We start from the raw sequence: 18,648 nt of genomic DNA, 5'->3' as shown, positions 1-18,648 counted from the left end.
TGACTGAATTATATAGTCAAGTGTCCAAAGAGTTTGGGACAATATTGTTTCCAAAATAAAAAATAATAATAATTTTGCAATCAAAGTACAATTTTTAAATTTCTTGTAGAGATGGACGGGTGATGATTAGTATACTTAGATTCCTCTCAGAATGACCTGTCTTTGTTTTCAAGTAATTCAATGGATGTCATAACTCATGTACTATTAATTGCCGAAAGATAGATATTCTTTTTTTTTTCTCTTGGTGTTAATTCACTTATTTTGGGAGCTAGAACTTGATTTAATTGAAGACCTATAATTTGATTAAAAAATGAGAGGTGTTGTCTATCGAAAAGTAATTAAAGTAATTATTTAAGAAATAAATGGTTGGAGGTTGACAATCGAGACCTATGCATGCTTTGAGACAGCTGAGAAGAGTGATAGTGATGATAAAATGTCACTAAAAAATTTGGACCAAAAAATTTGGATAGCAATATTCATACAAATAATTTGATTTTGACAAATAAGTGGTGGTAACTCGTATAGGTCTTGTTCTTTTGCTTTAATTGGACTCTCCTGTTATTACATGTCTATGAATAAAAATTAAACAAATTAAGCATTGTTTGGAAATATCAAAAAATCCATTTTGGATCAAGAACTTTTGTATTTGATGAAACGAAGAAAAATAAATTTATTTTGATGGTAACTCAGTTTGAGGCTTTTATCAAATTGAACTTGATTTGATTGCAGACTAGTAATTTGATTCAAAAGATGAAAAGTGAGGTATACAAAAAAGTAATTAAAGTAAAGTTTTAAGAAATAAATGATTGGATGTTGACTATGTAACTTAGATATGCTCTAAAATAGTTGAGAATAGTGAGTGATGAGAAAATGTCATTAGAAATTTTGAATTGTAGGGATTGCAAGTTAGCTTGATTTTGACAAACAAATAGTGGTAACTCACCTAGGTTATGTGTGTTTTTTGTTTTTTTATAACTCTAATTAGTCTTTTTTTTGTTTTTGTTTTTGTTTTTACTTGTCTCTTCCCGAATAAGATATAAGTAAATTAATCATTGTTTGGAAATGTCAATAAAACCCGTCCATTTTATTTTTTTGTTTGCATCAAACAACATTGAAAATGAAACTTTTTTCAATTGGAAATTAAAAATAATGTTGATAACGTGCAAAATTCAATTTTATTTATTTATTTATTATAATTTTAATCTCTTTTGTAGACACCCCATTTTGTCTGGGGTTTATATAACACAAATGGGTAAAAAAAAACTTTGATGCGAGAAAATACAAGGAACACAAAAAATATAGGGAAAATGAAGTTTTTACTTTGAAAATTAAAAAATATATATAAAATAAAAAAAATAAAATAAAAAATGGTGGTCAACATCTTCAACTTCAAATCTATAAGTATATAAGGAAATCCAACAATAAGACATGTGGGAATTGTGAATTAAAACATGTGAGTCAATTTGAAATAAATTTGATTGATAAAATTAGGTGCTGATTGGTCAAATCAGAATTGATTAAATTGATCTCCGATGCGTATAATTAAATAGTTGGCTTCAGAAGGACATACGGATTGACTGAGACATGGAAGTGGAGATAGAAAAGTGGAGAGGGTAAAAGGGAACAACTTTCTGAAAATTTGAGAATGGTTCGGGAGAAGAAGTCTAAATGTTTGAATTTGAGAAGGTGAAGAAAGGGTTGAGAAGCAAAAGGCCAAGGGAAAAAATAGTAAAAACATTGACAATGGAGATTCAAAGTAGTAGGCTTGAGGATTGGAGGAGATAGAACAGAGATTGGTTTGTTTTTGTTTGTTTGTTTGTTTGTTTGTTTGTTTTTTCCATAATTTTGTATTATTCAGTTTAAATTTTTGCCATGTTTAAAAATTTAATTTCGTAATTTGATCTTAAATTTGAACATGTCATCACATAGAAGTCAATTTTAAACTAAATAAATTTGAGAATTCTTTCAGAGTCATAAAAGGGGAGTTAGGGTATTTGATTCGAACTCAAAAAGGAAGATCCATATTTGGATCCGAGTACCCATATTTGATTACCCAAAATCCAACTCGAAAACCTGAGTCAACTTGATCTAGGTCGACCAGGTCAACTAACCCGAATACCTAACCCAAGTCCAATTATCGGGGTCTCACCCAGACACTTGGACCCAAGTCAATGTTGACTTGGGTCAACTTAGCCCAATTAGCACATTCCTTCTCTCTTGGCCCAAATGGGTCTGATAGGTTTGATCCAATTAAACCCAAACCCAGTTTAAGCCCAACACCCTAAGATCTAGTTTGGTTTGACCCAATTGAGCCCTGCCAGCCCAATTGAGTTTGAAACCCTAACCTATACCTAACCAAAACTCAAGCAAGAGCCTAATTTAACCCAACCTTGGTTAACCAAACCCTAGTTCAGACCACCATTGGTTTCCCTTCGTTTGTTTCCCTAGAAAATGGAATAAAATTAAAATAAAACATGAAAGGAATAGAGAAATTGAAAGACAGAAAGAGAGAGTGAGATTTGAAGTGCGATAAAGAGAAATGAAATAGATAGAATATGGTGAAAGATGAAAGAGGTAAGATAGAGAGAAGGAAAGATTGGAGATAAAGAGAAAGGAAGTAGAAGAATCAAAAGAGAGAGGCAAGAGAAGAGAGTTGCAAAAGGAAAAGAGAAGAGAAAGAGAGAGAGTGAGGAGCAGAGAGAGACGGAGAAAGAGTCGTGCAAGAGAGAGAGAGAGAGAGAGAGAAAGAGAGGAGAGAGAAAGGAAAAGAAACGATGAGAGAGAAAAAAAAGCTTTATATATATTTAAAATAATAATATATATTAGTGGGACATGTGTCACCATGTGGACGGTAACATGTGGCACAACCAAGATCATGTACTTGAGGAGCAATGTGGCGCAATCTTGACCGTTCAATCTATATTTTCTCTAGTCGGCCGAATTGCTACCATGTTAGCGATCTATGTCAAATTTCTAGAGTTAACCGAAGCATGCCACATGGTGGGTGACATCAACATGACATCACCCTACTGTAGAATTTTTTTTTACAATAAAAAATAAAAAAATAATAAATAGTGCTACGTGTTGCCATCGATGCTTGACACGTGGCCACTCTTCCCCAACCGTGTCAAACCCAATTTGATCCAAACTTGAGTTGACCTGTTAACCCAGCTCAGACTGGTTGAACTAGTTTAACTCTTTTGAACGGCCAGTTCAGTTTATTTAATTTTAAAATTGATTTTTTATTTTTTAAAAATTGGAAAAAAAATTTAAAAATAGGAAAATTTTTTTTAAAAAAAATTAGAAAAATAAACAAAAACTATTTGAGTTATTTTGACTTGGATAAAAAAAAATTGAAAAATAAAAATATCAAAAATGAAGGGAAAAGTCTTTAAAAATCTTTAAAAATTGCAGAAAAATGTTCAAAAAATTTTGGAGTGTTTTAAAGATATTTTTTGATCAAATTTGATGAACTTGTTTGATTATTATCTGTATATATTCTATTTTTGTGTGTGTGTATCTCAATAATTAAACAAAGGGTAAAGAGGTATTTTTAGACCTCACCTATATTAGTTTTGAAGGGGTTTTATCTAACAAGATCCTCTCTATTGGAGGTCTTATTAGATTTTTTTAAATCCAACCTTATTTCATATTTTTTGCTAATGTTGTAATATTTATTTTTTTTAAAGGAGTTTAATTGAAGACCATTACATTCAATTTTGAGATAATCCATGATTAATTAGGTTTCGTTCATAGAACAGGTGTGTAGGGGGTGCTAGTACCTTTTCCTTGAATAACTAAACTCTCGATCCTAACTTTGGTAAATGCAGATGAAAATTACTGGTTCATTAGCCTTAGGATTAGTTTAGAGACCAATTAACAAATAGTGATTAGGTGAACTAACTGCACCTAGGAAAACAACACGTTAGTGGTGTTAGAGATTTATATTGAAAGACATGCTTTATGTAATCAGTTTTATTGATTATTAATAACTTTAGTTATTCAATTTTAATGAGAATCTTTGTGAGCAATGTTTGCCTGACATTATCTATTTAATGATTGTGCATATGTGTTTTTTATTCTATATAGTAGGTGATCTAGTGTGTAGAGTACGACTTACACACAGAAGATTAGATCATCAATTCTGTTACCTTTGGTGTCCCAAGAAGGGGGGTGAATTGGAATTTAAAACCTTTTTCCTAGGTTAAATGAAATATCTGTATAATACAACCTAAGGTCGATCTATATAATTCCCAATGCGCAGATATATGAGAGATGCAGAAATTTAAATCAAGTGCATCATTCACACAATAACATACACGCGCGGTAAATAAAAAGTGCAGAAATGTAAATAAACACACGTTATGTTATCGGGGTTCGGCCAACTGTGCCTACGTCCTCGCTTCTAGTTTGCAAGCTTGAGGATTCCACTAAAGGCTCATTAAGGGTGGAGCGGCACCGATTACAACCAGGTCAATTAGCACAGAGCTGACCTCAACCTTTACAATCAGGTTAATTCAAGGGGCTGACCTCAACCAACACGCCTTAACAGGATGACGCACTTAGCTTTCCTAACCGAGACTAAGCCAACTCGAGACTATTTCAAAGGGCCAGTCTCCCTCTTCAGGCTCGTGCCTGGAAATACAATAGTATTGAAATACAATCAAATGGTACAGTAACAGTGCTTTCATGTAAAGCAAATATGTACCCAGTTACGTGCAATCATATACACCACAAATGATATAATATGTAAGCTCAATGTGGTTTAATATATCAACGCTCAAATAGATTTACAATCGGTGTAATTAGTGCGTGAGAGTGCAATCACTACAATCTTTGTATCACAAGATGTATTCAATCTAAGTGTTCAAACAAAGACATTAACCAATATATATATATATATATATATATATTTCAATCAACAGATTTTCTCAATAGTATGATGCTTAAGTAATATATATGTTTGGTTTGCAAAAGATATATAATCTTTGTATTCAACAAATAATATGTTAGTCAATGAATATTGCAACAAAGATCAATATCACATAAACAAATATCTTTTCAAAGTTATATCAAAATAAATCCCACAAGATATTTGGAAATGTTTCAAAGAGATTTTGCAATCCAAAAATAAATACAAACTTCACAAGATATTGCAATGAATGTGCAACACTCGGAAGTTTAATATAAGTCTTCTTAGGAGAGACTCATTAACAAAGTCCCCTAAGAAACCTTAGGTTTGGCTCTCAAGAAAATCGAATCAATTAAATAGAGCAAGGAGAGCAAACCTATAGAACAACCACACATAAATACACTTACAAAGAAGTTTGAGTAGTGAGATTAGGTAAGAATAAGTGTAGGAGGCTCAAAAATGAGTATTATAGGTTTTTAGATTTTTAAAGAATTTTTCCTAATCAAATCTGCTAATTTCTTGCTAATTTGCACAAATGATTTCATATATATAGACATGGGATGAGTTATGACCGTTAGGAACCTATTGGGTATTATTAGGAAAGTTTTAAATCATTTTAAAATAACTAACCCTGTTTAAAAATGTTTAACTGCGGTTAAAATTAGGTCCAACCCGAGAGCACCGGTCAACTAGAGACTTTTCGGTTGACCGAAGATCATATGACTTGGTCGATCAGGCCAACTTTGAACTTCAGGGTCGGTCAACCAGGAGAGGCTATTTTCTTAACTTGCGTGGTTCAGTCGACCTGGGATATTTGAACTGAGTGATTTGGTCGACCAAATCGTTGGGACTTCTCCCGAGGAACCTCGGTCGACCAGAGTGTTGGAGTTCATTTTGTACTCAATCGACCAGGTAGTCAAACTATTGACTCCTTGGAGGTTTTGGTCGACCGGGGGCTAATTAAACTATATAGTTCGGCTGACCGGGACAAGGTCAATTTGTTGACCCAAATTGAGTTCGGTTGACCGGGGCAGAATGAATTGCATCGGCCAGTCGACCGAAAGTGCACAAAGTGTGCATTTCGGTCCTGTTTTGATTCACAAATACTCTATTCAAGTGCCTATCACAAATAAATGCAAGGGTGAGTGTTCTAGGCTCTCTTTAGGTCCAATTTGAAGACACCGAAAGAACTCAGTGTCGGTCGACCGATGGGTAAACCCTAAGGTTATTCTAAGGTCATTTGTATTATGAGCTTACGTATTTGACCATGCATATGATGTGTGTGATTATTACATACAAAAAATCCTAATTACTATCACAGACCCCTTACATGAACGAATTATATTACAACATAAGAAATAAGGTCTTCAATAGAAATTTGGTCTTTAAGCTTCACTCTCTCCATGTGCATTATGATCGTTCAATTTAAGTTCCTGCACAAAGTATCAAATAGTCATTAGAAATAATGAGTATTTGTCATAATCAAAATTAGGTGTGATCTATAAGGTCAACATTCTCCCCCTTTTTGATGATGACAAATACGATCAACAAAAATATGGGTTTAAGCCTAAAAAGGCTCCCCCTATCAATATGCATCTACCTTATTTTTAACCAAGTGTTTTACCCCCATTATTTCCCCCCCTTTTCATCTCCTCCTTTTGGCAATAGCCAAAAAGGTCATTCGAGTTATGATTCTAGGCAATGGGTAAGAATTACAGTTATATATGAAAATTTTGGAAAGATTTAGAAAAATTTCGGCAGAGTGCCGTTTGTAAATCGGACTTTCCAAAATGAATCCTGTATAATTGTAACTTGTTTGAGTTTAAATATTTCCTAACAGTTTATCCACAACTACTCAAACAGTTCAGTATGGTCCATCAATCAAGTATAAATTTCAATATCATCATGAAGTGGACAAAGGAAGTGGTCATTACAAGTCATATCAATACTCATTAAGTTCAATATGATCATGCTATAGATATAAGAAATGTGCACACAAGCAATAATCAACACTCACAAAGTCTAAGGCAAGAAAAGATGACAACAATGAAATTAGTTGCTAAGACTTGTTAAATTTTATTTGAGAGCTTCCCCTAAATTTATGCAAATTATGAAACATCTAAGAAGCATCTCTACTGTGCATTAGACCTGTTAGCTACTTATACTGATATTAATTATGAGAGTTCATTAGGTTTTTAACACAGTAAAAGTAATGGAACAAATCAGACTCACAAAGTAAAACCAGTTAATAGTATGAGCCCAATGAGCTTAGTGAGTTATAATTCTCTTCTGAAGGATGGGGCTTAAACTCCTTGATATAGTCTTAGGCATACATAAGTACATTTATGCTCAAAAATGAATTTCATTTAAGCACATCCATCATATGTTCATTCTTCTTAGTATTACTTAGCATGTAAGAGATTTTAGGCATTAAGTTCTTACTGATTTATTCTAAAATTGGGACTTAAATTCCCATGTATATTTGCATGCACGCTTACTTGAATTAAGCTCAAGGATGATGTTCTCTTAAATGCATTTCTTATATACTCATCCTATCAAATAAAATTCAGCATGCAACAAGTATTAATCATTCAGCGCATATGCATGACATATTGCATTTCATTTTAAAAGCATGATAGTCAATTAAGACTATTCTCAAAGTTATGCAATTTTGAAATGCATGTATGTATATAATAATAATGAGGCAAGAGGAAAAACAGTTTGTTTTGAAATTTGATCTTGCCAAAAGTTAATGTAGATAAATATATATATACGTATATAATTATAATATATATCTTTTTTTTTTTAATTTTTGCAAAATGGTGCTGGGGGTTGCTTGCTGGAAAAATAAGATTTTAATTTAAAGCAAGCAAGTACAAGTTTTCTGGTTTGTCCATTAAGCGCATACTAAAATATAACCAAAAAACCAAAACCATAATGATCCTAAGAATTCAACAATCACATACACGATCATATGGCAAACACAAACAACTGTGGCGATATAAACATGCTTCAGACTATGATTTTCAATAAAACATTTCATTCAATCACATGCCACAATGAGTTCACAATAGATCTAAGCTAAACATATTTGTGAGAAAAACAAAATAGGATTTCATGTTTAGATGCTCCCCTTTTCAATTTGAGTACGTGCTTAGATTCTTTAACTACTTATACTAACTAAAGATTAATTTCATTATGCTTAGTAGTATAAGCCATCAATCCAAATCTTTAAAATCAACTATACTGAGTATTTTTCAATTACATGTTATCATTTGATTAGTATAATTGTCCCTATAGACCATGGATGCATAAGAAGATATATATTAAGGCATGCTATATGTTCATGACCCAAGAACATTTCATATCAAAACATAAGCCTTTAAGCACTAGATATAATGTTTTGGGTATTCTCAAGAGCCTCAATATTCAATAAATGAAAGTGATGCATATGGATCATTTATGCGCTTCCTATAGGGAAGAATCTGAGCCTTTCTAAACAATTGATGATTATACTAGGATGAAGATTAATTATCTACTTGAGTTTTCACTCATCCGTTCAAAAATATTTTAAAGTTAATTTCATCATAATCATCTTTAACACAAGGTTTTGGTTTGGGAAAAATCCTGTCGAAATTTTGGCAGCATGCCGTCTATAAATCAGACATTTCCCAAATTTTTATGCACCAAAACCTGATAGATTCAAGCAATTAATTCAAAATAGTATTTTGAGCATGCGATAACCTATAATCCACTGCTAGCATGCAATTGTCATCAACTGCATCCGCCATGCAGGAGGCTTTCAACACAGGCATACAATCTAGTAGTATAATCAATAGATGATACAAAAGATAAACTATCCATTATAAGATGTACTCATTTAACGCATAATGAATAGTAGGAATTCAGTGCTTTTCATATGAAGGCATATGGGCATGAAAGACAAAAATTCATGAGAGCATTTAATGTATATATATTCATGAAGAGAAATGCTCCCCCTAAGTTATGCACTTATTCAATTTATGTCTTTTTCATTTTCTAGTTCTTTAGTCGAGTGTTTTAAGATTTTTGATGATATATGCTTGGCTTTCAATGAATAGGCTTAGAGGACCAAACAGTCACAATAGATATTTCTTTAAGTGAGCTAAGCCAGTATTGCTTCTATTGATATGAATTTCGATATGTGTGAGAGGTACAAGTTAGAATGACTTTCAATTTAAAAGTACACATGCATAGGTCTACTTGAATTTTATGCATTCATTTAGATTGAGACCTAGGCAATCAAGTTAGTCATTCAACTCATCTCTAAGTATATAAAGCTTTAAAGGATATGACTTAATAATTTGAGAGCTTGTGAAGTGAAAATGAGTAAATACTCTTAACAATCAAATTATCATTTAGTTCAGAAGAGTATTTAGAATGAGTGGACATTTTCAAAAATGTTTTGGTGCTTAGTAATCATATCCATGCTTGGGCAAAGAGCATATAAGATATGTGAATGTTGTGAACAATGCTCTTCGGAGAATGGAAAGTATCCTATAAATATAATTAAAATTTAAAGCAGGGATACAAGTAGATAGGTGAAACCTTACCGAATATGATAATGGTTTGGTAAGGATTTCCTATGAAGGGGATAGGTGAATCAAGATTAGAGGATTTAAATATTAAGCTCAAAGGGAATAATTTGATTTAACAATAAAATACGAATTCCCAAGTGGATGCCTCCAATTTTGATTGTGTGAGGGATGTCTTATTTATTAGCACAAGATAGATATGAAATTTATTATCATTGCTTATACCTAGAGTGATAACCAGGTCTTGACTAATAAGATTAGGGTAAAAAGATATAATGCAAGACGAGATCCCTAAAGTTCAATTCTGTACAATGGATAAAAGTATGCTTTAACTTGTGATTTTCATGTTAGCATGGGTTAAGCATTTTGAATTAAATACCAGGCATACATGCCATGTCCATATGGAAGTGAATAAAGATTCTTAGTATAACAAGATAGGTGAGTGCATATACTAAGATTTTCATTTTAAGAAACAACCACTTCCCTAGCCTATAATCATCACAACCCCCTAAACCTAAACCTAAGATCTAAAGAAGCATTAAATAATTAAATAGAATTAATTTAAATCCATTTTTCCTTAGATCCTACGGGGTTCGCTTTGCTAATTATCCATTTCATTTCCTTTTCAAAGCCTTATGCACTTTTAAGTAAACAATTAAACCATACGTGCCATATAATTTTGCAAAATAAGCAGGTATTGAATTTTCGTGAAGGGATATGCTTATTTATTCTATTTTTACTCAGTGAGGCATGAAAATTTTGACGACAATGGGATTTATAAGATGAACCCTTTTTAAACGATTTATTTATTTTAACTCCAAAGGGTTTATTATGATTATTCTTCTTATTTTTAGCTTTGAGTGTAAATCTAGAATAATCATCTATTTCTTCATCTAAGCATGCAATTTTCAATATTTTCTTAATCTTTTTCTTTTCAAGAATAGCATGAAAATTTTCCAACCCCTTTAATTGTTTTTCTATTCTTTTGTTCTCACTCTTCAAAAATATTTTATGCTTAGAAACTCTAACTAGAAACTTGTGCATTTTCAATAAAGTATTTTCTAGTTTTTCATGCGACAACATGCTTTTAATATTCAATTCAGCACATGATTCATCAAAAGATATGTCATAGTTATTGTATGAATCATTGCATGCATGTTCAACAGTATTATCATAGGGAATATTTTATGATTCATCATATGACACAACATAGCATTCAGCATAAGAATCATCACACACATCATCACAAGAATTATCAAACGAATGAGAGTGAGAATCATATACCTCCTCGTTGATTTCTAGCTCATGATTTACCTCCTCATAATCATTTGAGCTTGGAGCATTTGGAGGAGTTACGATCTCTATCTCCTGGGATTCTTCATATTTCTTTTCTAGTTCATCCCAGATTTCTTGTGCACTACGACATGCCATGATCTTAAGAAGGATGTTAGAGTCCAAAGCACAATATAATAGTTCCATGGCATATGAATTTGCATGCATCAAGATAATATCATTTTCGTTTACAGGCATACAAATTCCTTTGACAATCACTTGCCAAGCCCTCCAACTTATAGATTTTATAAATATGCTCATTCTAATTTTCTAGGTGGTGTAATCGACACCACAAAACAATGGAGGACTAGTGGGTCACTGTCCCTCTCCAAATGGGGATACACCAATTTGAGCGATTGTGATCTTTTTGCAAAAACGTTTAAGTCTAGTACAATGAGGTTCTGATACCAATTGTTAGCTTTGGTGTATTCCCAAGAGGGGCAGTGAATTGGAATTTAAAACCTTTTTCCTAGGTTAAATAAAATATCCGTATAATACAACCTAGGGTCGATCTATATAATTCCCAATGCATAGATATATGAGAGACGCGAAAATCAAAGTCAAGTGCATCATTCACACAATAACATACACGCACCGTAAATATAAAGTGCGGAAATGTAAATAAACAGATGATACATTATCGAGGTTCGGCCAACTGTGCCTACGTCCCCGCTTCTAGCTTGCAAGCCTGAGGGTTCAGCTAAAGGCTCACTTAAGGGTGGAGCGGCACCGATTACAACTAGGTTAATTAGCACAGAGCTGACCTCAACTTTTACAACTAGGTCAATTCAAGAGGCTAACCTCAACCAACACGCCTTAACAGGATGACGCACCTAGCTTTCCTAACCGGTTCTAAGCCAATCCGGGACTATTTCAAAGGGCTCGTCTCCCTCTTGAAGCCCGTGCCTAGAAATACAACAGTATTGAAATACAATCAAATGATATAGTGACAGTGCTTTTATGTAAAGCAAATATGTACCCATTTACATGCAATCACATACACCACAAATGATATAATATGTAAGCTCAATGTGGTTTAATATATCAACTCTTAAATAGATTTACCATCGGTGTAATAAGTGCATGAGAGTGCAATCACTACAGTCTTTATATCACAAGATGTATTCAATCTAAGTGCTCAAACAAAGACATTAACCAAACAATATATATATATAATTTCAATTAGAAGATTTTCTCAATAGTATGATGCTCAAGTAATGTATGTGTTTGGTTTGCAAAAGATATATAATCTTTGTATTCAGCAAATAATATATTAGTCAATGAATATTGCAACAAAAATCAATATCACATAAAAAAATATCTTTTCAAAGTTATATCAAAATAAATCCCACAAGATATTTGGAAATGTTTTCAAGAGATTTTGCAATCCAAAAATAAATATAAACTTCACAAAATATTGCAATGAATGTGCAATACTCAGAAGTTTAATATAAGTCTTCTTAGGAGAGACTCATTAACAAAGTTCCCTAAGAAAACTTAGGTTTGACTCTCAAGAAAATCAAATCAATCAAATAGAGCAAGAAGAGCAAACCTATAGAACAACCACACTTAAACACAATTACAAAGAAGTTTTAGTAGTGAGATCAGGTAAGAATAAGTGTAAGAGGCCAAAAAATGAGTATTATAGGTTTTTGGATTTTCAAAAATATTTTCGTAATTAAATATGCTAATCTCTTGCTAATTTGCACAAATGATTTCATATATATAGACATGGGAAAAGTTATGACCGTTGGGGACCTATTGGGTATTATTAGGAAATTTTTAAATCATTTTAAACTTATTAATCCCGTTCAAAAATGTTTAATCGCAGTAAAAATTAAGTCTAACCCGAGAGCACCAATCGACCAGAGACCTTTCTGTCGATCGAAGATCATATGGCTTGGTCAACCGGGTCAACTTTGAACTTCAGGGTCTGTCGATTAGGAGAGGCGATTTTCCCAACTTGCGCAGTTTGATCAATTAGGAATATTTGAACTGGGTGATTCGGTCTACCAGACCATTGGGACTTCTCCCGAGGACCCTCGATCGACTAGAGCGTTGGAGTTTATTTTGTGCTTGGTCGACCAGGCAGTCAAACTATTGACTCTTGGGAGGTTTCGGTCGACTGGGACTGGGTTTGGTTGACCGACCGGGACAAGGTCAATTTGTTGACCCAGACCGAGTTTGGTCGACTGGGGCAGAATGAACTGTATGGGCCGGTCGACCGAAAGTGCACAAAGTGTGCATTTCGGTCCTGTTTTGATTCACAAACATCCTATTCAAGTGCCTATCACAAATAAATGCAAGGGTGAGTGTTCTAGGGTCTCTTTAGGTCCAATTTGAATACATAGAAAGAATTCGGTGTCGGGTAAACCCTAAGGTCATTTGTATTATGAGCTTACGTATTTGATCATGCATGTGATGTGTGTGATTATTACATACAAAAAGCCCTAATTACTATTACAAACCCTTTACATGAATGAATTATATTACAACATAAGAAATTGGGTCTTCAATAGAAATTTGGTCTTTAAGCTTCACTCTCTCCATGAGCATTATGATCTGTCAATTTAAGTTCCTGCACAAAGTCTCAAACACTCATTTAAAACAATGAGTATTTGTCATAATCAAAATCGGGCGTGACCTATAAGGTCAACAAATTCTTATAAAACATAAGTTTATTGTTCACAGTTAAATGGAATTAGACACACCATTGGTTGGACTGTAGCATAAGGTTTTAATAAGTCTGTCTTGATTATGGGGAATGGTATAGTTCCAACTCCTTGTGCTAGTGCACTTTGTGTGTATTGAACAGGACCATTTTTGGGGTAATTATTTTTATACTTACCATATATATAAAATAATTAGTACCTCATGATTATTATGAGTGCTTATACTCTTAATCCTGATATGATTATTGGACACGTGCATGTAGTGTTTATTACTTTGATTCATAGAAGAGCGAGATTCTTTATAGGTCAATAAAATCAGTGAGTTGGGTAATGACATTATGTGTATGGTGACCATTATAATTGATGGAATCCATGTCCTGGTATTGAGATTGATGATACCCACTTGAGAAAGCTTATAAGTTTTGATTGTGTCAAACCCTGCAGATGGATTTTGAATCTGACACATCAAATAAGTTAAGTGGAAGGTCTCGGGGAATTAATATGTCAATTAATTAAATTATCAGTAATTTAATTTAATTGATGAGTATCTATAATCTTTATGTGGGGAGATAAATAAGCATTTCATAATAGGAGCTCGAAATTGAATTTCAAATATGACAGGGAGTGCAATTATAATTCTTTAGTGGTATGAATTGTAATTAACGTAATTATGGATTAATCAGGCTAGGATTAGGAATTCTTAATTACATTGGAAGCCTTAGTCATATTTGCCCAGACGTCTCTACTGTAGTCTATATACACGTGCTTCATTCAACGACGAGGGTTAAACGAAAACGCACACACAGAGGTCTTCGTGAGAAGCAAACCTTAGCTGCCGCTGATGAGCCCACTCTCTAAGGAGCAAGGCATCTTTGAGGAATATAGTAGAAGATCCTTGGTTGCCATCAAGAGTTCTTCTTCGATCTCACAGATCTGGGAGTTTCTCTTCATGCTTGTAGATTCGAGAGTTCATCTTCGTGCTTGCATATTCGAGATCAAACCAGAGAGATCTTGCAGGTATGATCCTAATCACGTAATTAGGATTTGAAAGATCGAATTTTTATTGTGATCCGAGTTTGAAAGATCGAATTTTTTTTTTAACTCGGGTATGCAAGATTGTTTTTCTTTTTTTTGTTATTCGTATGCACTACAGCTAGGGCTATTTCGCAGTAGGCCCCTTCAATTGGTATCAGAGCCTCGACTGATACTATATACGGATAATAATACCATGTGCTTCAGTTTTCGAATCAGTGCATGCATAGGGTAGAATGTGTGGATGCACTAACTTCTATTTTTCAGCATTCTACCCAGTTATTATAGTGATTACGATTGTTTGAAAATTCGTAGTATGTGAACTCTGGATTATGGAGGCATAAGATTTTGTTATCTGATTGCAATTGTTTGTCACAAGATTCATAGCATGTGAACTCTAGTCATGGAGGCATAGGATTCAGTAATTTGTCGCAGGTTCATTTGAGACGCAGGCACGGTAACGGCACATAGCAGTGGCAGAAAAGAAGAAAAGCCCTATAACAATGTTGCAATTTGAATTTGAATTTGAATTTTGAATTTGAATTTGAATTTAAATTTGAATTTTAAGTTGAAATTGAATTTGAATTTTAATGGAGGGTTTATAAATAGACTTGTAGCCACAGTCTACAGGTTGGACCCCGCTGACTGCCGACACTTCGTAATGGCAAGCAAGGAATCACGTTTTATGACGCGAGCTGCTGGACCATAATAGCCAGGATTTTTATTATGTCATATTTCTTGTTTATATATGCTTTCTTGGCGTGTTTTTTTTTCTTATGTTATGTCATTAGCATGTAAGATTTAACATTTCAATATTGGTTTATGCATGTGCAACTAGAGAATTTTAATTCCCAAGTTATAATTTTTTTTAAAAAAATAATTTGAGGGAATTTGGAATTTTATTTGTTGCATGTATTTTAGTTACCAATATTGGAATATTAAATTTATATGAATATTAAACACGTGCAAATTTGCATCCCTCATGAATTAAATAACTAAGTGGTTGAGGGAATTTATTACGTATAAATCTCATGGTTTCCATCACTAGTGTATAGGTGATGTAATTAATTTTATGAGTTGATATTAGTATCTTCCTCCCCATCGGATGGAATTAATTATTGTTGACCTAACATGACTTTCGAATCTTACTTTGATGATAACAAATAAAGGTAAATTTAACATGTTGTGGCTTAAGTAATGATGTTTCAGGAAATCAAGTATATGAAGTTCAAAAGTTCAAGTATCATGAGTTCAAGATCACAAGTGTCATTAAATACTCATACTCCAAAAAACAAGTGTTCAAAAGAAAGCTTAAAGGGACAAATACAGACAAACCTTATGAAAGTTTAAAGGATATTGAAGGTCAATACAAAATGGACTCAAAGCAAAGATATACAAGAAGACTTCAAGTTTAGAAAGTTTTAAAATCTTAAGGAAGTCTTGTGTAAGCACTTCATTTACATATCAAAATGAATGCTTTGAATCTCATTAGGGTTATTCATGGACTTAGAGACCTTATTTTGAAAACTCTTGAAAATATCTTTCTAAAGTATCAAAACAAGTTGGCAAGAGTTTTTGGAAACAAAGTTTAAAAATAGTGTTTTAACTGTTCAGGCAACTGACCCTTGTTTGGTCAGGCAACTGACAATTTTGCAGAATTAAATTTGGAAGATAGTATAGGATTAGGTGACTGACCCCTCTAAGATTAGGCGACTGACCTTGTTTTGACCTTGAAATTACGTTGTATTTAAAGATCAAGTGATTGACACCAATGAGTCCAGGCGACTAACCTTCATATAGGCTAGTTTAAAATAGCGTTTAAATGTTTCCAAAATGAGTTGCCTATGCCCCAAACTTTGTCAAAACTTGGAAACACTCCAAGTAACTTGAGCAACATGAAAATATGACTTTTTAGCTCTATAAATACAAAATTTCTCAAATCAAATTGAATACCAAGAATTGAAAATCTGATTTCAAGCGTATTTTGTTCATACTCTCTCAAAGCCTTCTTGCACACATCTACTTGCTGAGAACTTCTTAGTTATTGTTCACTGATTTCTGAGTACCACTTCTGAGTTTTGAATCAATCAAAGAAAGATTCCAGTGATATACTCTTTGAGCTTCAATTCTATTCTTCATTGATATTTACATTGAATTATTGATTAGCTATGCTATATCTTCTACTAATCTGCTCTGTTTGAGAGTAATTCTTGCATGCAAGAAATTGTTTTTGTTTTTTTGTATTCTTGATGGTTCAGAGCTATTGAATCATTGTACCGAGCGTGGGGTACCACTTGGAGAGGAGGGCTCCAACCTATTGAAAGAGTGTTATAACGGTTTGCTTCACCCAAAAAGGAGTGCTATAGTTGTTGGAATTAGTGTATTCCCAAGAGGGGGGTGAATTTGGTAATTAAAATTTTCTAGTTGATTTCAATTCCACAATCAATAATTCTCAACCTAGGGTCTGTCTAAGCACATACTAATACCCCAACAGAATAATACTGAGCAGATATATAAAACAGATACAGCAGACTCAGTATTTCCCAATCATTCACAGTATTTAAAACATGCACAACATTCATACAACAATTCAAATATAAACACACATGGGAATAACGTAAATTGTGGAAATATAAAGAGTATAGGGAAAGAAAAGCCGACATAGGATATGTTATCGAAGTTCGGCCAATTCAGCCTACGTCCCCGCCTCAAGCTCGCAAGCCCGAGGATTCCACTAAAGTTGCTCACTTGCGGGTGGCGCAGCACCGAATACAACACCTTATAGGATGGTGCGCCTAGTTCTATTAACTGAGCCTGAACCAGTCCAGTGCTCTCCTAACCGGGTCTAAGCAAGTCTGGGACTATTCACTGGACTAGTCTCCCTCTTCCGATCATATATCAGGAATACAACATATATGAAAATATTTGTACAAGTAGATACTTCTAATACAAGAAAATGTGTACCAATACGCACAAATGCACTCACGTATGATATGAACTGAAGCTCAATGTGAGAATGTGAATTTCCTTAAAATATTTTGAACTCTTTGAATGAGATATTTATGATAAGCACTTCAAAGATTAGAACCCAACTAAATTTCTCCAAAAGTATTTTCAATAAAGGCTGTAGGAGAACCTAAGGTTTTGCTTTCAAGCAATTTTTTGTAAGATAAAGATTTGTCAATAAAAGCTCAAATACAGGAAGACTAATCCAAGCACAAAAAATATGAATGTAAAATATGCGTTTAAGTCTTTCAAGAAAAATCAATAAAAGTTTTCTCCAAAGAAATATTTACCAAGAAGATGTATGGAGAAACTCTAGATTTACTTTCCTAAAATGATTTGTAAGCTAAGATATATAATGAAAGTAAATGCAAAACTAAATCTTATGCCCAAGTAAATAATCCTCCAACAAACTATAAATGCAATAGATTTACAAGTGAAGAAAGTGAGTAAAATCAATGCTCTCTTTCAACAAGAATTTTTCTAAAGATTTGTCCAGAGATCAAAGAAAAGAGAGTAAAAAATATGAATAATACAAAAATATTTAGGGAGGATTTTCAATTTAATTTTGATCATTAAAATGAGTAATGGAGGGGGCATATATAGACTCAGGAAGATTTTTGACCGTTAGGGACATATTAGTGATTTTAGAAATTTTTTAATGAAAAATTAACCCTAATAACCATAGTAAAATTTGGCCAGCCAGAGAGTTTTGGTCGACCGAGCCATAGGTTCGGTTGACTGAGCCATAGGATCGGTCGCCCGAACAAACACATGAGAAAAGGCAATTTTTTCATGTTCGGGGTGCCTGAATAAATATTCAGTCTACTGACCAAGGCGATTTTTCAAATTGTCCGAGATTCGGTCGCCTAGTCTTAAGTTCGGTCTGCCAAACTTGCACATTCGATCACCCGGCGGTATTTTGAATGTGAAGTTCGAGCGCCCGAGTTGTTGTACAATCTAAGGGTATGAGTTTGGTTAACTGAAGACACTAAGGTCATTTTGGTTCAGTCGGCTGAAGTCAGGTCAACGTTCTGACTTTTCCTATGTTCGGTCGATCAAGGTGTTTTCAACACCAAGGTTCGGTCACCCAAAACCCTTTTTCAATTTAGAAACTAAGCCA

Source organism: Malania oleifera, chromosome 2 (assembly GCF_029873635.1).
Source record: "Malania oleifera isolate guangnan ecotype guangnan chromosome 2, ASM2987363v1, whole genome shotgun sequence".
Lineage (NCBI taxonomy): Eukaryota > Viridiplantae > Streptophyta > Magnoliopsida > Santalales > Ximeniaceae > Malania > Malania oleifera.
The sequence above is the reverse complement of the archived record's forward strand: the minus strand, read 5'-3'. Positions refer to the sequence as shown.